Source organism: Phocoena sinus, chromosome 7, assembly GCF_008692025.1.
Source record: "Phocoena sinus isolate mPhoSin1 chromosome 7, mPhoSin1.pri, whole genome shotgun sequence".
In the NCBI taxonomy this organism is placed as follows: Eukaryota; Metazoa; Chordata; class Mammalia; order Artiodactyla; family Phocoenidae; genus Phocoena; species Phocoena sinus.
In genome coordinates this window covers 20,403,050-20,424,237 of record NC_045769.1, presented here as the reverse complement: position 1 = coordinate 20,424,237, position 21,188 = coordinate 20,403,050, and positions in this window count along the sequence as shown.

Sequence of the window (21,188 nt, the reverse complement as noted above, 5' to 3'; positions counted from 1 at the left end):
CAATCTCGTCTACCCACAGTGACCAATAGCTACTGTTTACTGTGTATTTATGCACATCTTTACTATGCTTATGTACTTCCATAAAATTCCCTTTAAGTAGGATCACAGTACTCTGAACTTGATATGCTTACTTTAAGGTTGTCTAGTTAAAGGAACTGGAGGATTACAGCTCATACTATGACAGTGGCAAATCAACATACATATTCTATTGTTCTCAGCCTTGACTGCAGACACATCCTGTGTCCAGTGTCCCCTAGGACTCCCATTACTCCTGCCATCATAGTCCTCTAGCCCAGTGCTATCTAATACGGCAGCCACTAACCACATGTAGCTGTTGGCCACATGAAATGTAGCTTTTCCAAATGGAGATGTGCTATAGGTGTAAAATATGCACTAGATTCCAAAACCTTCGTTACAAAATAACTCATCAATGACTTTTATATTGATTACCTATTGAGATGATAATACTTTGTCTATATTGGGTTAAATAAAAAGTATTATTAGAATTCATCAATTTCTTTTTACATTTTTTAAATGAGATTACCAGAAAATTATACATTACATATGCAATTTGCATTGTATTTCTACTGGCAGCGCTGTTCTAACTCAAAGTTCCTGAAAATGGCATGAGTTCACCCAAGAGATGCACAAGGTGATTCTTCGAGGGTGTGGAAAGAAAGTATAACTTCTTACTCATTTTTATCTTATGCATGTTGTTATTTATAGTTGTGAGCCTGTCTCAGCTGTACACAATACATCAATATAGAAGCAAATATGTATAATTTGCAATAAATGAACATATGTTTATTTGGAAATGTATTAAAAACATTTTTTCCAGATAGGGACGTGCAATAAAAAATTAAAACACATAGAGGCCTGGCTTTGTAGGGGCGAACTGAGGGTCTGTTTTCCTGTCTCTCTTATGTTTCTTCTCTTTATGGTGCTCCCATGGGTATGTGATCCTTCTTCCACTCCTTTGTACTGCTGACTTTTATTTATTTTCTCTCCTGAATCATGTCCAAAGGCTTCCCAGGGAGGAGAAAGGAAGTTATAAGTTTTGGTTTCCTGTTTCTTGAATCTTAGGGTTTTGTGTCATTGTATCTTGGATACCCTGAACATGATCTCCAGCAAGGTTGGGCTGCCCCTGGCCTTTCCCACATGGCTTCTTCTCTGAAAGTCTAGTTCCCACCCGCAAGGTACATAGTTCTCCCTCAGACTCTTCTCCAGCACTTCCTTCCATCCTCTTGCTATGAGGTCCTAATTAGGCTGTGGAGGTGACTGAGCAGAACTGGTTTTACATTACACTGATCCTATCAGGTGATGAGAAGAGAGGGAAAGCAAACGTGAGATGAGAACATAGATTGATTCCAGGGGCATTAGAAAGGAGTTATAGGAATTCATTAAGACTGTAGCACTTTCTTCAAAAGAACATCTGTTCAGTAACTTCTTTTGGAGGTAATGGGCTGATGCTCTGATAAAAAAGAACTTAGTGAGCATAGTGAGAGATATGGGACGGAAACATGAGTGGTCAGACGGTCATACAGGGAAAGTGAAGACAGGGTGGAGTTTTTTAAGAAGCTTGGACTCCCACCCATCAATGGCTTGGGTCCTGGCATGCACACATACACACACACACACACACACACACACACACACACACACACACACACACACCCCTTGCCCTGCCCCCAGGCTTATTCTGTCTGAAATTGAAGGCTGCCTTTGTTTCTGATCATTCATATGTCATGTCTCTCCCGTTCATGTACTCTCTTAATCCCTCATTGTTATGCTCAGAAAACATTTACTGATTGAGGACCTGATCTATGAAATGCACCAGAACACAAAGATAATCAAGTCTGGTGACCACATTCAGGGGATTTTTAACCAAACAGAACGTGGGTCTGCTTGCCCACTTTGCAGCCAAGCCAGTTTACTGACACCAGGTTGTGATGAAGGAAAGTAGTGTTTACTTCAGGGCACCAAGTACGAAGTATGAGCAGTTCACGCTCAAAAACCTGAACTCCACAGTGGCTTTCAGGGAAGGATTTTTAAAGACAACATTTGGAATGAGAGCTGCAGGGTGCATGGATTTCTTCTGATTGGCTGGCGGTGAGGTAACAGTGTGGTGTTTCAGGAATCTTAACCATCAGCCTCTGCTTCTAACCAGTCTTGGGTCGACAGGCTTGTGCTCAGCGCTAGTCAGTATCCTCTACCTGGGTGGGGGTCTTAGTTCCTGCAGAGGAAATCAAAGATAAGTGTCAGATTGTTGTGTATACCCCTTGGGGAGGATCTGGGGCTCTGATTTACTGCTGAACTATTGTTTCTTGACTGCTTTCCCTCTGTTTCTGCATTCCCCCACTTCCTTAATTAGTAACTGCTTGAGTCTGCTCTTTGAAACTCAGAGAAGTCCTAGGAGACTAAAGCCTTTTTCTACAAACAAGAAATAGGGGATATTGAGGGACTTTGTGCCTAGGAGGGCCCGTAGGGGCCTGCTTGGTTTCGGATTCTGCATTTGGTGTTCTAGGTTGAACCTTATAAAATTGCCAGTATCGGACACTTTCTGACTTACAAAATGACCTTTTCATATGGTTCAGCTTAAAAATGCTCTTGCCTTCACATAGACATTTTGGGGTTCATAGCAACATAGGAAGTTTGTTAAGGATACAGATTCTGGCACCAGACTTATTACTTACTAGTTTTGAAAACTTAAGTAAACTTTATTTTAACTCATCTGAGCCTCATTTTCCTCATATTGAAAATGGAAATAATAATAGGTTCTACTTCATGGTGTTCTCCTGAGGATTTAAAGAAGTAATCTTTATAAAGCATTTGATGTATTCCCCAGCACACAGTAAGTGTTCAATCAACGTTAGCTGCTATTATCTTTATCGCTGGAAGGTGTTATCACTCTCATCTCTGTGTTTTCTTACTTGCAAAACAATAAAATAGACCTGCTCAAACTAGAGAAAAAGCTCCTCCCCTTCTTCCCATCCCCCAAGCTACCGCCACATCAATAGGGAAAATGGAACATCTAAGCCATGAATATTCAACAAAAGTTTTTCAAAGAAAGCAATTAGGAATTTTAGTGTTTGACTTTTTAATAGAGAAGTATAAAACGGCAGCAGGACACAGAAAATGCAATGAGTGCAGGAAGCGAGGCAGCAGGTGGCCATGCTGGCCTTGTTTCAATTTGGGGCAGGGTTTTAGCATCTAGAGCTTCGCCTATTTATTCCAAATGAGAGCCAAGGAGCTAGTGCCCTTGTGAGGAGTCTGTGCTGAGTTTCATGTTTGTGCAGGGAGGGTTTGAAGGGCAGAACATAGCCACAGGACTGACGGACAGAGAGATAGACGTGCTTGGATTCATGACGGAGCAGCTGACCAGTGCTGACTCTCTGGTGAGGACACACAGTTGATTTAACATAGGTTGCTGGTCTCCCAAGCCAGAAGTCAAAAGAAATAAATCATTGGTGTTGTTAACTGTCTTCTTCTGGGAGGGTTGCACTGGTCCCCGGTAGTGCCTACAGAGCTAAGATTCTCTGACGCTGATTCCACACTGAACTGCCCTTACGGAGAAGCTGTGGGCTAGGAACCCCTCGCCTGTCATCACTGGAGGTCACCATGATCGTTCTGGTTAGTCATTCCAACAACCAAGGGGCTTGTTTACAAGGGAGAGAATGAAACAAAGATAAACAAACAAGTGTTGCACTGGATTAGCCAGTAGATCTGAAGGGTTTGAACCAGAGATGCCAAAACAGGTAACGGGTGGGATCAAATCTCTCCTTTAGCATTTAATATTTATGGGGCATGGGCCAGTCCTTTTACCTTCCAGCCCTCAGTTTCCCCATCTGAGAAATGGTGGTGAAAATCTGCCCCATGGGGTTGGTTGTTGTGAGGTTGAAAGACGATCGTGCAGGTTGGTTGACTTTCCTCCCCTCTGTAGAAAGTCACTCCAGGAAAGAGCCAACAATTCTGGCCAGGCACATGCAGCACCGCCCTGCCTGTGAAAGCTGGTCCCCCTCCCACCCCTCCCTCTCTCCCTCACCCATCCTCTCTTCTTGGCTTTTCCCCAGAAGGCCCCAAGGCTCCCAGGACAACTGCCAAACCACAGGACGCTGAGATTGGCTTTCAGGGACCCTCCCCTTTTGCCCCCTCCATCCTCTGGGTGGCAGTCATGTTTGGGGCTCCCTCCCGGGAGGATAAGGCCTCATGGCTGCCCAGCTTGCTACGCCAGCACTTGTAGGGAATTCATCTGAAACCAGCATCAACAGTTTGTGTTTATTTGGGGCATGCAGAGGAGCCAAGGGCTACGAACAGAGTTGAATTCCAGAACTCTCTATGATTCCCATCAGCCTAAGTCAATCAGACCCTTTACCTGGAAGGAAGCTAGGCTTTGTCTTTCCAATTCCTCAAAAAGAAGACCACACACTAGTTGCTCTCTGAAGTTCCACTTTTTACCCCTTGATGATGCAACCCAACCCTGTGCCTTATCAAAGACAAGAATTATTAGAGAGATGATGATGAGAAATGATGTATCTCTGATTGCAAGGGATGGAAAGACTACACTGTTTAATATTTCAACCTTTTTATTGAAATATAATACATACAGAGGAAAGTATACAAATTATAAATGCACAACTAGGAGTTGATGGCAGGGCAAAATTCACACTAGCACTGGGCTCCAACATTTTTAGCTGTACTGTGAAGCCTCTTATAGTGAGAACATACATTAGTCACCTTTTAGTGTATTCGTCACAAACAGCAGTGGACTAGAGCCTGCTCCCATCAGCTCAGAAGAGCGTACTGTATGTATCACTTTCCATCGCCACGTTCAGTGGCCTCACAATGGTGTTTGAAATCAGCGTTGATGGGAGTATTTATACTGCAGAAATCAGTAAATGCTGCAAACAAGGGCTTATTTTCCCCCTGTAGAGACGGTTGTTAAATATTTATCAACAAACCACTACTTGCCACTCTCCTAAAATTTGTGAACAAAATTTAAGCAACTTCCTGACCAACTCCAGTTTAATTAATTCCTGTTCTTTTCCTTAGGAAAAAAAAATCCATTCCTCATTATCCTGCCTTCATAGTACCCACCCTTTGCTGTCTTCCTCTGGAAACACTCATTCATTTGACAACTGCGCCTCAGCCTTTTCTCCTCTTTTCTTCTCTCTGTTAAATGATTGCTGTTCTTCCTTCAAGTGTGTTTAAGAAATTCCACAGAGAGGGGTCCAGGTGGTTGATGGGCAAATGCTAGCATGCCCTGGAAAGTAAGCTCTGAGGCCTCCAACAGCTTTCATGGCCCCTTGGATGCAGGCACTTCCTGACGTCCCTCTGTCAGCTGGCTTCCCCTAACCCTGTGCCTTTCTCAATTCATTTTGCATTTCCAATCTGACAACAGACCATCTTCTGGACAATTGGAAACCTATGACCTTTGGGCAGCAAGGTAAGAAGAACCAAAGGGACCACCCTTTCACTTGCCTGGCTCTCAGTCCCTCCTCTGCCAAAGGGCAGTGTGGTTCAAATGATGCCCGAATCCCTTCTGATGTGGCTGATTTGGCCTCTATGTACACTGTGTTCCTTGTGTTCCTCTCCACGGCCTGGCCACACAGGGAAGTCCTTTTTTTTTTTTACCCGAATGAGATGGGGTAGGGCAAAACACTGAAGCAATCTTTTAAAGGCCCTCCACATGACCTCTGTCTGAACAAATAATTAATCTCCAGAAAAAGCAGCTCACTGATGGGTCCAGGCTGCGCCTCGCAGATTGGGGCTGGGAACAGAGCCTGTGGATTTATGAGGTGACGTCAGTTTTCAGCCCAGCATGCAGGGCCTGAGCTGTGTTCTACACACTCCTCAATTGTTTTAACGGGGCCTGCTCTTGAAGGACTCCACATCCCTCTTCGAGCTAAGCTTTATTAAAATGGCAAAGATGGAGAGGAGTGCTTTTCCAGATAAGTCAGCTTATTTAGGCTCTGCTCTCTCCCCTCTCCCCGTCTACTGGAAAGGTCTCCTAGCGGGAAGGAAATGAAGAACAGCAAAGTGCTTGCAGGTACACGCTTAATGCCTTAAAACCTTGCATTGTGTTAACAGCTCTTCATGGGTTGGGCTTTAAAGAAATAGATGGATTCTCAATCTGACCAATTTAAATAATCCCTGAGAGAGAACTAAGGGAAAGATTTATGTCCCTAGTAACTAAAAGACACACCAGCATTTAGCCTGCAGGCTGGGTCTCTGCACTCAGTATCACAGTGCAATTCCTTGAGGATCCAGTTAAAACTAGGTTTAAAGAATGAATGGGGGGAGGGGCAGGGGGTGAAGGGAGAGTAAAAAGGTGTAAAGGCAGAGTGAAAGGAAGGAGGGGGAGATGTCAGCAAGAGTGGGGGGAGGCAAAAGCTTTTTGTCTAAGGCTAGAGTGAGAGTGAAGGAGTAAAAATAGAAGATAAATTTCTACTTTATGTTTGTTAATTGTATAATGTCTATATATACATATATATATATGATACACAAACACACAAATACACACAGGTACACAGTCTCTATGTATATAGACTAGATGTATGTTTGTCTATTTTCAAGACTAAAGAAATATAAAGTCAGATTTACTTATGTTTAGAATTCCAGAAACATACATTAATTATGGAGATGAAGAACCTCAGAGGCTTGAAATACCTCATTTATGACAACAAATAAAAATTATTCTTATAATTTAGCAAGATTTTTGAGAGACAGTGAAGATAGAAGAATAACTTCAGGAAAAATGAGAGGATTTATTTGAGAAGTAAGAGAAAGGGCCCATCAAGAGTGTGAGTGTGTGTGTGTGTGTGTGTGTGTGTGTGTGTGTGTGTGTGTGTCGGGAAAATCTGTAGTGGGGCAGCAGCCAATCAGGAAATGGGGAAAGGCAAGGAAATGACCTGGAACATTCTACCTTGATCCCAATAACCCTCCTATGTTTCTAACAAGACTATAAAAGGCTGGCCAACCTAGTCAAAACTTAATGGGAAAAATAAGTGACTAAATCTAAGGAGCTCACTTTAGGTTAAATTGAGTTAAATTCAATCATTTCTGATTATAAGGCCCACCACTTGCTACTATTTCACATTCCTGTGGCAGTTGCTATGTAGTCAAAACTGAGTATGGCAGATAAAAAGGGTCTCTAGGGTTAGAACACAAAAAGTTGTGAGGATAACTTAGATGGGCCTTTTGTCATCTCAGTGACTGCAGGGTGGATTCCCCTGATGGACTGGGGCAGCTGCTTTGGCCCAGAGGGCACCCCTCTCTGTCCTCAATGTTCCATAAGCCCTCTCTGGAGCTTCCTTCAAGGTCAAAGAATACAACCTTCCAAGGCAGAGAAGGACCAGCCTCTGTGAAGCATTTAAGAGTAGAGGCCATGATATCTGCTACTCTGCACAGCACCTGGCCCAGGTCAGACTTCAAGAGGCCATTTACACAGTTAAACATGTCTCCACTATATGGAATACAAAGCAAGATAAGGCCTGCCTTCTAGAGGGTCATATGAAATTGGATTTCTACCCAAGGAAAGACAACTAAAGACAGCGTGTAACGAATGAGCTATATATATTTTATCATAACAGTATCAGATACCAACCCTGTTCAGAGACATGGAGAAATTGACTTTGCCATGGTGAGATAGGAGAATGCATGGTGGCAGGGTGGGTATAGGCCTTTCAGAATGAACTGAAGTTAGGGGTTCAGGATCAGCTAGACTTTGAGAGGAAGACATATTTAATGGAAAGAATTCTGACAGATAAAATCAGATTTGTCTCTTCAGCCCAAAGACCATGTCAATACAGACATAAGGGCAATCTCTTTGAAGCAAGTTTCATAGAGTATCTGGTTAGTTCCTGGCCCAGGCTCTGTAGTTGTCCTTTAAACCACACTCCTCCCACCCAGGCATGGGGTTATAAGGGAGAACACGGTTGATGTCTTCAAGGAACTAGAGTCTAATGAGAAGACACACACACAATGATTGCCCCAGAAGTAACTCAATAAGATCATTGAGCTGTGTGTAAAAAGGGCATATGGTAGAAGAAATAAGTAATTCTGCATGCAAGCATTAGAAAAGACTTTACAGAAGAGATCATGCTTAAACCAAGACTTGATGGAATTTCACTTATAGGTTAGGTGGGGAAAGTGCTCTCTCCTGGTAGAGAAAGCTATGTTTTGCAAAAACACAGATGGCTGGGAGAGCCTGATATCCTGGGGTGATTGTAAATGTCAAACCTGAAATTAAGAAGAAAATGACACCATGGAGGCAAAAAGGTGCTTGATCACAAATGGCCTTGTGAGTCATTCAAAGAGTCCATTTGTATCCTGTAGGTTAGAGAATAGGGAGTCATTGGAACTCTTCATCAGGAGGATGACATGATGGGACTTGCATGTCTTTATAACTCATTTTTTGAACATTCTCTACTCCATGGCTAGAAACATGAAGTAGTTTTGGAACATTTTCCCCAGTCAGTGCCTTTTAGGCATGCTTTTTGGCCTCGTAATGAGGTCTTGGGACACAACTTCCTGGTGGCCAGGTTTTGGTCATTTTCAATTAGAAATGATCCAATTTAAAGCTATAATCTCATATTCCATTTAATGGTTTCCTCTTCTTTCTTGTGGTTAGAGAATACAGTAGGGGAGATGTCTATTCTTCCATTTCTTTCTCCTTCCCTTCCTAGGGGCTGGTATGGGATAATAGTCTGCCGGAGGCCAAACTGTCCCCTTCTCTCTTCAAGTCTGTAGCCCATGCAAGATGTTGGAGATGAAAGAGAAAAGAAATAAAGGTATCTGGCTGATAGTGGATACCTTCAACTGCATGCACAAATGCCCTCTTGACCCTTTTGGAGGAAGGGGATTCCTATCAGTTGCCTGACTTGGAGAGATTAGTTTTCAGCTTATTTTTTCCAACAGCATTCTCCCCTGTCCCCACAGAGTGACTACCTATTGCTGCTGGATGCTAGGGTTCACTAGCCACCCACCTTGAATGGAGAGCAGGAAAGACAGCCAAACAGCATACACCCAGGGCCATTCTGTTGTATCCATTTGACTCAAAGAAATCTCATGTCTCCATGGCAGCATGAAAGGAGGGAGTGCAGACTCTCCTCATTTCTATCTAGGTCTCTTTTTGTCTACTGGGGTGTGGGTAGTGATTGGAGAGGAAGGCATGCAGAGAGTTCAACAAGCTCATCAAGAGCGTTACCCAGGCAAACCTCTAATGAGGGACTGGGATTTCAGCCTTTATTTCGTGGGGAATCCAGAGTCTCTAAAAGAGATTCTTTTGGTGGATCCCTCACTTGACTTAGGTAAAAGGAATATACTGCTGTCCCCATTCAGCCTACAAGTTATCAAAATGATGATTCTTTCCTCTACTCTTCCCCTGTCTTCTACTTACATGGTTCTGGGGTCAGGCAGAGGAAAGGGAGCAATGTTGGGGTATTGATGATGAGTGGGCTAGTTGTGAGACCAGAGGGAAAACTCCTGTTTTATGGTATCTATTTTGTAGGTAAGGTAGCAAATAGATGCAGGCATGCTGTGAGGCTGCGGCCATAGTCCAGGTGAGAGACGATGAGAACAAGAGCAAGGAAGGAGGGGGAAAAAAGGTAGGAAGTAGACGTGAGTGATTGTAATGACTGAGGAGTCTAGGAGGATGAGGAAAAGAGGTGTGTCTAAGATTTGTATGCTTTTATTTTAGCAACAGATTTTGTTAGGGTGTTATTCACTGAGCAAAGAAGTCTGAGAAGCTGGGGTGATAAGGGCAGGGTGGAGGAAGACTTGATGGAATTAAGAGACGTGAGTTCAGTTTGGGGCATGTTATGGTGGAGCTGAATGAGATAAGGTCCAGGCAAAAAGAGTTGTTGATTAAAAATAAGGAATCATGAGAACATAAGAAATATAAGAAGGGGAGAGTAGTTGAATGTGACAGAGGTCATCCCACATCGTCAGTGAAAATGCCATGAGAGCAGACAATTGATTCTATAGCAGAAGAACTCTATGCTATGGGAAGGGAAGAATGTCTTGACCCTGGGGTAACAGAGGAGGGTTTTTTTGGCAGAAGGTAGGTAACAGATATTAAAGACAGTGCTATAGGTAACTGCCAGATCACATAGTGGTGTAGAAAAAGGGTAACACAGGATGAAAAGCAACAAAAACGGTGTGTCCATGCGGCCTATCAGCAAATTTGTCAGGAGAAGTAATGCACTGGAATTAAAAAGCTGTTGTATATGGTGAAATATAAGTAAGGGCTAACATTTATTTATCTGAAGATTTTATAGTCAGCCAGTGATGTTACTAAAAGCACAAGGCTCTTCTAGGGGATTTTAGGAATGCTTGAGTTGCACTGTAGGTAAAACTAACTAAATATATAAATTTTCAGAGCCATATTCTTCAAAAATGGACACTAGCATCTGATTCCTTGGCCTTTACTCTGTGGGGAGGCCATGTTTAATAAATAAAGCCATTAGTGATTTAATATCTTGGGACCTGTGTGTGCCTGGATTTACCCTCCCCCGCAAATAATTCTTAGGAAGGACTCTTCTTGGATTTAAAAATATGTCGGGAAGAGATGCCATCCTAGAAGAACACATGGTAAAATTATCCAGGTATTTGGTTTCACCTTCCATGTTTGCAGAATATTGCCTCTAGAACCAATTTTCTGTCTTTGTAAGAGGCTAATCGTTTCTAGTCTTGCTGCCAACATGGTGGTCAAATAGTCATTTGATAATCCCATAGCCACAGTACCTGGCACCTCTGTGGATGAAGCAAGCTGCAGAGGTCTGGTCTTCAAATATTGTCTATCATTATTAGACCACATCTTTGCGGCTTGATTCACACACGGGGTGGAGAGAGTTTCTCGCCCTCCCATCAGCCTCTGCTAAACACATGGTCTGAGTCCTTGAGCATTTCAGTGAAGGGGCTTGATGGAGGGGCTCAGATAATATGTTGATTCTTTCCCAGACACCCTGCTCCCATCTTCAGCTCCAAATGCATTTATCTCCCCATAGAGTGCTTATTGACAGAAAACTTGAGTGCTCAGAATGGTGCCATCTGAAGAAGGGCCTCTCCACACAGAGCAGTCATGCTTCTCCTTGATCTCCCCAGGCTGAATCCACAGCAACCATGTTTCTGTCTCAACTCAAGGATTAGCTCAGAGACTCCCCCTCCTCCCACCACCAACTGCTTTCTTGGGTCATTGATTTTTCAGGGAGAAAAATTGCCTGTGGTAGAGGCATGAAACAGCACTGCTTAGCTTCAAGAAGAGGTTTGCAAACTCATTCAGCCAAAAAGTAATTTTATCACGCCTCTCAGAGAGCCTCGGCCCCCACCTACATTTGCAAACACTCTCTTACTATGCACTCTGTGTTTTTAAGTCTCTCTAACACTGACTCTTTCTTTTGTTCGGTTGAGAAGAATATGAGTTTCCAGGTGTGCAACAAAGAAAGTCCATCAAAAATAAGATTGAAGGAAGAGGTAGAGCTTTGCACATGCTTTTGAGGCCAACGTCTGATTTCACATAGACTGCAGGCCTGATTTCTCTTGGGTCGTTTCCCCGTAGCCAGGGACTACTTAGAGGATCTGAATCTGGTTAAAGTCTGTCATCAGACTGAATTAGGTACAGTCTCCCTTCTACAGGAAAAAGTAGAAAACAAATGACTTCCAGCTTCACGTTCTCCTGAACTCTGTCATCAAGCAGGACCCTCGTTCATGAAAAAAAAAATTATATATATACTATATATATATATATATATATATATATCTCAAGTATCAGCTACTATTGGGTAAGTCACACAGTTAGACAGAATAACCTCTACTTCAAGGAGTTTCAAAGTCTAGTAAAGAAGCCAAGGAGTTTCAGTGTAGCCCTTGTTCATGGGAGAGACAGAGACCCAGATTCCAATTTGGTCTTGTCACGTTACTAAGGTTATCTTGAAAAAGCCACTTAACCTCTTTGTTCCTCAATTTCTCATCTGCAATATGTGACTAATAACCGTTCTTATCTCAAATGGGTTTTTGTGAAGATTAAAGGAAGTAATGTAAAGCACTTAGGCCAATGCCTGGCACCTAGCATTGCTTTTAGATAGTATTATCATAAGAAAGCAACAGTAGGTTAACAACATGTAGCAAAATACTGTGAGATGAGGCCCTATTTATTTAGGGAGAGGACAGTATGAAAAGTGAGCATATACTCCCAGTAGACGCTAAGCAGTAGACGATGAAACCCTAAAGTCTACTGTACTGTATAGTACTGTACACTGTACTATACTAGTGTGAAGAGAAAAGCCTCCACCAATTTTAAGAGGTATTGTAGTGGTATTATCAACAAGGTTTTGACATACATTAGATGCATTGGACAGTTGACAAGGAGTTAAGCACAGTTCCAAGTACTGAACCTTGGCAAGTTGAGGAATAACGGGATCATTAATATCAATTGGGAAGTCAGAAAAACAAACTTGTTTGTGGAAGAATAGGACAAATTGGGTTTGGGTCATGCTGAGTTTGAGGTGTCAGAGGCGTATTCTGGTGGGCATACCTAACCTACAGTTGGAAATTACCGTTCAAGAGAAAATGTAAGTTTTGGAGACGTGAGTTTGAAAGTCATCAGGAAAAAGGCATAGTTGAGAATTTAGATTAAGATAACCAGGCAAAAAGGGGAATGTAGAATCTTGGACTAGGTGTACGTTTAGGGTTCCAGAATAGAAAGAATAGCTATCAAAGAGAGGGAGAAGAGTCCTTTTCTAGAAAGACAATGCATCAACTAGCCAGTTAACATAGTTATTCCAGGCTCATCAGTAATTATGAATGAATTGGTTCAACAAACCAACATTCATCAATATTTTTTCTCCAATAATGATCCTTGTATCTCGGATACACTAAACATTCAGTGTCCACGACTTGATCTAGAAACCTTTAGTCAGAGTTATTCTTCTCCCCTGATCTACCATTCCCATTTGCATTGACTTTGGATCTCTGAAAGAAGTACCTTCAAATTCCAGAATTAGTGCCACAGCTCCTGCTGGGTTTTCCATCTTTCCCTCTCTTTGGGTCAACCCAGCCAATTCATTGCTTCCTGTTCAGTGTTACTCTCTTAACTCGGTTTATATTATTAACACTCTTTACTGTTATTCAAACATACCTCCTGCCACGCTCTTTCTCAAAAGCCCCAATATTTCCTTATTGCCCAGTCACTGTGTGTAAACTCCTTATCTTGACCTTCAAAATCCCCCCCTATTATAGCTTACCCTCAACTACCTGTGATTTGTATTTCAGACAAATAGGACCCTTGATGGTCTTGAACTCCATCCATGTGTCCACACTTCAATACCAGTGCTATATCCCAAAACTGAAATCTTATCCATACTTTGTGAAGCAGCTGTGATTTTTACACCATATAAAATCTATTTCTATTCCCTCAACTAGATATAAACTCTTTTGGGATCCAGTAGAGTGCAGTGGCCACAAGCTTGGATTCTAAAGACCAACCGTATGGTTCAAATTCCAGCTATACTATTAGCTGACTGTGTGACCATGAACCAAGTCACTTTTACTCTGCATCTGTTTCCCAATCTGAGAAGGAGGAGTATTAATCAGATACTAAATGAAGTGATACACATTTAATCTGGTGCATGGAATCCTGTAAACATGCAGCAAGTTTGAGCTATTCTAACAGATGCTGTTGAGAGCCCACCCACTTCCCCTTGGTATTCATCTCTACCGTCTCAAGGCTGCTTATGGAAAACATTTGTGACTCTGCATAGTCCATGAGAGTGTGCTTAGCTCCCATGTAGGACAGACCAGAAGTGTCTGAGGCGTAATCCCTCAGGAAGCACCCCTCAACTAATGACAGTTGGAGAGTTAGTGGATGAATACCCCTTGTTCGGGAAAAAACTCTGAAGTATATTCTATATATGGACAGTATTAGAATCTCTATTGTCTCCAGAGTTCCCAAGCAGGCTCTAACACCAGTTGCCCTTAATGGTAACTGGTTTGATATGTGTCCTTTTATCAGCTTCCTTCCCTTTCCTGATTTACTATTCACTCTTCTACATGTTGTTCCTGGGATCACCTCATAAATAAACTACTTGTACTTGAATTCTTGTTTCAGGATAAGCTTCAGGAAGAATCTAAAACCATGACATCAGGCTTTCTTCATGGTGCAGTGGTTAAGAATCCGCCTGCCAATGCAGGGGACATGGGTTTGAGCCCTGGTCCAGGAAGATCCCACATGCCACGGAGCAACTAAGCCTGTGCGTCACAACTACTGAACATGTGCTCTAGAGCCCACACGCTGCAACCTACTGAAGCCCACATGCCACGGAGCACTAAGCCTGTGCATCACAACTACTGAACCTGTGCTCTAGAGCCCACGCGCTGCAACTACTGAAGCCCACAACGCCACAAACTACTGAAGCCCACGCACCTAGAGCCCATGCTCCACAACAAGAGAAGCCACTGCAGTGAGAAGCCCGCGCACCACAACGAAGAGTAGCCCCAGCTCACTGCAACTAGAGAAAGCCCGCACACAGCAACGAAGACCCAACAAAGCCAAAAGTAAATAAATTAATTAATTAAAATACAATGAAACCGTGACAGCTCTAATCATTAGAGATGACTTCCGAAACCATCAACATACTTCATTTGCATTAGTCTTCTAGTAATCAGTCTACCCTCATTAGACTTGAGACTCATAGAAAAATTAAGACTAGAATATAAAAAACTCTAAAACTTTATGTGCTCCTCACACAGAAGTTATTCAGTCTGTATTTGGAGAAAAAAGAATAAAGGGAAATCAAAAGAACTTACTTAGTGAATATAAAAATAGAGCAAGAACGGTTTAGTGGTCACTAGGAGTATTTGGCTAACTTTCGTGGTCTGACACACCATTTCTCATAAGGATGGATCTACCTAAGTACACCTGCAGCCACTCAAGATCCCCTCCCTGTGACTTCTTATCCTTCTTACTCCCCACCCTCCTTCAGCTAGATCCCACGAGGCATTTGTCATTATCTTATCACCTTTTCTCCCATCAATATACTTGTGTAAACTTTGTATTTTCCAAATATTGGAAAATATTTTACAGGGATTACATTTAGGCAGGCTGCTTCCTGAAGACCTAAAGTTTCTCACTTTAATCTTATTAGCACATTCCTCAGATCTCACTGTGGAGTGGGTGACTTTTTTTTTTTTTTTTTTTTTTTTTTTTTTTTTTTTTTTTTTTTTTTTTTATGCGTTACGCGGGCCTCTCACTGTTGTGGCCTCTCCCGTTGCGGAGGACAGGCTCCGGACGCGCAGGCTCAGCGGCCATGGCTCACGGGCCAGCCGCTCCGCGGCATATGGGATCCTCCCAGACCGGGGCACGAACCCGCGTCCCCTGCATCGGCAGGCGGACTCTCAACCACTGCGCCACCAGGGAAGCCCGAGTGGGTGACTTTTGAGAGACTTTTCTATGAGTGGCTAATCCAGACTTGGGTGTGGTTTCTTGTAACAGCCAGTCAGGGAAGTCTTCCTCCCCAAACTCCTGGCCTGACCCCTCCCTGAACTTTGCCTCCTAATCTTGGGGTCTGCCTTATGTGAAAGACAAGTTCGAGAATCAGTGAACTGTGAACCAGAGCCATAGGATTACCAACAGGTAATGGTGGATTACTCTTGGGTGGCTGCATAAAATCTGTGATTACAAATTGAGATTAGCTACAACCTTTGTGCTACCAGCGGTACCTTTCAAAGCTATCCTTCCGCGATAGTGTTTCTTAAAGGGTGATCTGTGGACCATCTACATTAGAAGGGCTTCTGGCACTGCATAAAATGCAGATTCCTGGTCCAGCTCTGGCAGACAGAATCAAAAACTCTTGTGAAGGCACTGCAATTTGCATTTTCAACAAACTCCCTGGGTGACCAACTCATCCTAGTTTTCCCTGGACTCTCCTGGTTCTAGTATTCAAAGTGTCACATACTAGAACTCCCTCCATCTTGGGATGGTTGGTCACGCCGTGGTCACATCTTATAAACGTTGAATTTTTAGAGCTATCTTACAGACTCCTAGGTATACCACAGTAACAGATGCCACTTTTACTTGGTAGAAGTCTCTGAGCCCTTGAGGTGACTTTAATGGAGCGTGACATTGGGATGGGGGAGCTCCCACAGACATGGATCTTGGTGAGAGCCTTCTGTGAGGGCTTGAGTATGGGAGGACCTAGGGTGTTTGTTTTGTTACTTTCCTTTTCCTTTCTTTTGAACCTCGAGTGCGGAGTTGACCTTGATCCTGAGTTTCTATCGTTTCCTTCTGTGTCTGCAAGACCGCACTCTGGATTTATATAGTTATTCATTCTCACTTTTCCTTCACTCTCCATGCCCACCAGGCAAACATCACGATGTGATTGTTAAGTACCCTTGAGTTTGTCTGCATCCTTATAAAACATGTACCCTTGTTTCCTCTGTATTTTAATTTATACACTTTGTATTCTGCTGCACATTTCATTCTAACTCCTACCTTTTTCTGTTAAGTAGTACATTTAATGCTGTGTGGTTTTTAAATTTCTTGCTTCTTGTGATAGGCAGCTCCTAAGATGACTACAGTCTTGGTTTTTGTGCCCTGTAGAATCACCTCACCTTGACTATGAGTTGGATTGCAATATATTTTGCCAGCAAGGATTTGAGATCCTCAGTCCAACAGTGTGAGGAACTGAATCCTGTCAACAGCCTTGTGAGTGAGTTTGGAAGCAAATCTTCCCCCAGTCTGTTTACGCCTCAAGATGACTGACTGCAGGTCTGGATAACACTTGATTGCCCCCTTGTGAAAGACCCTGAGCCAAAGGAAACAGCTAGAACATACTGGTTCCTGACCCACAGAGATGATAAATGTTTGTTGTTTTATGATGCTATATTTGGGGTAACTTTTTACACAGCAATAGGTAACTGATTCATTCCTAACAATCGCACGGTATCCATGGCATGCTTCTACCACATGTACTTGTCTGTTCCCTGCAGATAGACACCTGACTGAACCTAACTCCCACTACTGCAAACACCACTGCAGTGAATACTTTGAGCAAGACCCCCGCTCTGAACCTGTGTGGACATTTCCTTAGGGTGTACATGCACAATGGGGCTACTGGGGAAGACCCAGAGGCTACAGAAGCACTTGGAACAACACTCAACTTTTTTCAATTCCTAAAATTTTCTCACTTCTTTTAAAAAAAACATTTTTCCCTAAGCATTTTGCTCTAAAGGTGGATAGCCCTTGGGGGAAATAAAGAGACCCTCTGATTAATGGTGAGCCATTTAGATGTGAGACAGTGGGCCAAGGAATAGACAGGAGTGGTCTTTGGAACAACATGGAGGGTTGATATATTGTCTTGAAAAGATGCTCCATTATGTCGCTTCTTTTGTGATCCAGGCTGACTGATTCATGCTGGGCTTCAGACACAAGGGGCTAGGCTGGGAAGAGGGAGGGCTTGTTTAAAGCTGAGTGAACACATCTATAACCATTAAAACAATGTTTCTCTGTTTGGATTTAGTAAGTGGCCTCAAGTTCCTGGAAATGTGTGCAGAGACCCCGTGGCCATGAGAAGATCTAACATTTTATTCCTTACAGTAGGTTGAAATATATTTAGAAGTCATTGGACTGTGGCTGTCCTACATCAAAAGGCATTTCATAACAAAACACCATCAAGCCCCATTTATAGAAATGGCGTGCTGTGCTTGGCGGCTGTGGGCAAATAAAATATGTTCTTGTAACATAAACAGCCTCACCTTCCCTCTAAAACTAAAGGGTCATAAAAGATTTATTTAAATAAGCTTTTGAAATATAGAGACACGTATAAAACCATGTTAAATATTTACACATACATATGTGCATGTATGTATGTATAGATTGATAGCACACACAAGAGATACTCTCATACATGGACTTTAAAATCTTTTAGATAATATTCAAGGAGAGGATATCAGAGCCCAAAGGGACAATAAAAATCTTCCAATCCATGCATCTCACTTTACAAAGGAAGAAACTGAGGCCCAGAAGAAGTGATATGTCCAAGGACTGTGGCATGCCAGGGGCAGTGTGTAAAAGAGAACCTGAGGCTCCAACTCCTGGGCAGTTCCATCCCAGACACTCATTCACAGTTAGCACAGATTTAAATTGTTTGCAAACTGAAAATGAATTATGTTCTTATCTCTCCTGGGTTTACTAATGGCTGGATTTCAAACAGATGAATAGTGTTCCAGCTGATAGACCATGTGAAGATTTTAACACATGTCCACAAATTCTTGATATTTCTTCCTTCAAGAGTTGGAGCTTAAATTCCCTTCCATTAAGTGTGAACTGGACTTAGTAACTCACTCCTAAATGTTAGAATATGGAAGAAATGACAGCATGTGGCTTCTGAGACTGGGTTATAAAAGGCATTACAGCTTCCTCCTTGGTCTCTCTCTTGATCACCCTCTCTGGGGACATCAGCTGACCTTTCGCTTCTATGTGGTGAGGGACTGAGGCCTCCAGCCCCCAGCTTTGTGAGGACACCATGTTGGAAGCAGGTCCCCCAGGCCCAGTCAAGCCTTCAGTTGACTGCAGACCCAGCTGACATCTGAAGCTTTATAAAGGACACCAAGCCAGAACCACTCAGCCAAGTCACTCTCAAATTCCTGACACACAGAAATTCAGATCAAATTTTGTTGTTTTAAGCCACTAAGTTTTGGAGTGATTTGTTATGCAACAATGGATAGCTAGTAGAGAGACTTAACCTGGCTCCCTGAACTCACCATCATGAAAGCAGCTACCTATTTTATTAAAAGGTAAAACTAGCCTTTGGAAGAACATTTTTTCTACCAAGGCATTGGCACTTGAGATTCAGTAGCAAGAGGAATAGAAGAGGGAGTGCTTTCTGCCTTCCCATTGCTGCCTGTGTCTGGTCTGCAGCCTGGTAAGCCTGGGTTACTCAGCTAGAGCACCCTACATGAGACTGACATGTGGGAAAATGTGTCCCTTCTCAAGGTTTGACTCTGGAGGCTTTGGGGAAACATCCTAGATTTGAACCACATTAAATCAAGCATGAGACCTGAGTTCTAGTTCCAGCTCTGCCCAGATCTGAATGTGTCACATTGCCAAAGTCCTTTTCTCTTTGTAGATGTCAAATCTGATCTCTTTTAATAAGGGACCAACTATAAAAGTCTCCTCCTTGTTCTTTCACATACGCTAGTCAATGCACTAGTAAGACACCCCAACTACAGCTGGTCAATGTGCTGGGATTTGAACACAGCTTGACTAGCCTCCAAGATTCATGTTCTTCCTCTGTGGTGGCTTTGTCTTCTAACTTCCTCAGTAAAACAAGGAGCTGAAGACATTGGACATAATTGCATGACTAATGCACTATTTCCTCTGTTTCACCAGTATTTATAGTCTGGCCCCTCTTCATCTCCTTCCATGCCTTCCCTTGGCTCTGGGTACTGAGTCCTCTCTTCATGGACTCATCAGTGAAATTAAATAGGAAATACAGCCAAGCAAATACAGTTCATTCAGAAACTCACCTGTGGGTTATGGAAAGATGACGTTATTCAAGAAGACTGAACCCTGAGTCAAATGCCTGGAAGTACATTGTCTTGTCTTCGCCACACACTGGCTGTGTAATCTTGGACAATTCTCCTCACCTACCTCAACCTCAACTCCTTCTTCTTTAAGAAAAAAATTAAGTAATAATAACAATAATTATAATAGTCAACTTTTATTGATCACATTCTAAGTACTAGATTACATAAGTTGCATGCATTTTCTTTAACACAATCTAATAAGAATTATTGTTATCCATATGTTACAGATGAGGAAACTAAGGCTCAGAAGTAGTAAGTGATAGAGCCAGGATTCAAACCTAAGCTCTTAATTACCAAAGTCATAGTAATTCTGAACCTGTCTCAGCTTGAACTACCCAGGTGCTAGGATTCAGAAGATATGACATATGTTGAAGACTGATGAGGTGAATCTTCCAGGTATTTATTTATACAAGAAATCATGGAATGAGTTTATTGTCAGGGCACATGTGTTCACTTCGAGTATATGGTCCACTGATTCTAGAGGAAAGGGAAGATTCCCTTTCCCTGATGCCAGTCACTGTGGTTTTTTGGAACCAGTAAAAGAGCAAAGTTAAAACAAAAGGGCTGGGATACTAGCATGCAGGGCCTCTGCAGAATTGATGCCAGTATCTTCAGTAGTAACTGGTGAGGTTGCCCTACCATAGACATCAAAGATCTTGACATTAGGCACTGGCTGGAGCTAAATGTCTTCAGCAGACATCAGTGACAGAGTTTCAGAAGGAATGGGAGTCATTACCCCAAATAAGGCCAGCGTGGGAAAGAGATAAAACACCAGATATCACATAGTAGCCCAGAGGACCGGCTTGCAGAGCATATAATGAACACTCTCTGCTCTGAGGCTACTGATGGATACCACGAGAGACAGGAACCCAGGACTACTTGGAAGAAATTTGAGAGGGAGCTTAATTTTTTCAGAACACAAGTGTAGTCTCCTGGAGAAGTTCTATGTTTACTCTTGGGATCGTATTTTTATCCTCAGGCTTGGTGGTCTGAAAAATGTAGTTTACTGATTAAATGAAAGGATGCTACTCCACAATGCTCTATATGGATCATTTCACTTTGCTTTATGATTCCCAAAATCACAGAATATCAAATGTGATTGATAAAAGCACTAGGGCTGGCAGATGGCTATACAGGCCCACTGGTGAATCTTGAAACGATTTCACTCTCAGGAATAACTGGTATTGAACTATGGTTATCCCTAATATAGTGGGTCCCAGTGCTACTTGGAGAGAAAAGTGAATTAATTTCTCTAACTGGCCATAGTCCTCTCCAGGGAAAAACATCTGATCTAGGGCAAAGAGGTTTTGTTCCTCCACTGACAGTTGGAAAGTGCAACTCCTCTGGAGGGGATGGGGTTTGCAGCTATCTTACTGAGGTGAGTGTCTGTAGGGGAGAGGGGTGGGGGGAATGGTGGTGAGGAACACATTTCTCCTATGGGAAAAAGGAGCTGGCTTCCTTGGGAGACCTGCTTTCTGCTGCGAAAGGGCGGGGTGAACCATCTAACCCCACCTTTTGCTTGGAAATGAAGAGCGTCTCCACCCCAGAGGAAGGAGAGGGGAGGAGAGGAGGGAAAAGGCTGCAGGGCATATTTCTCCCCTTTCCTC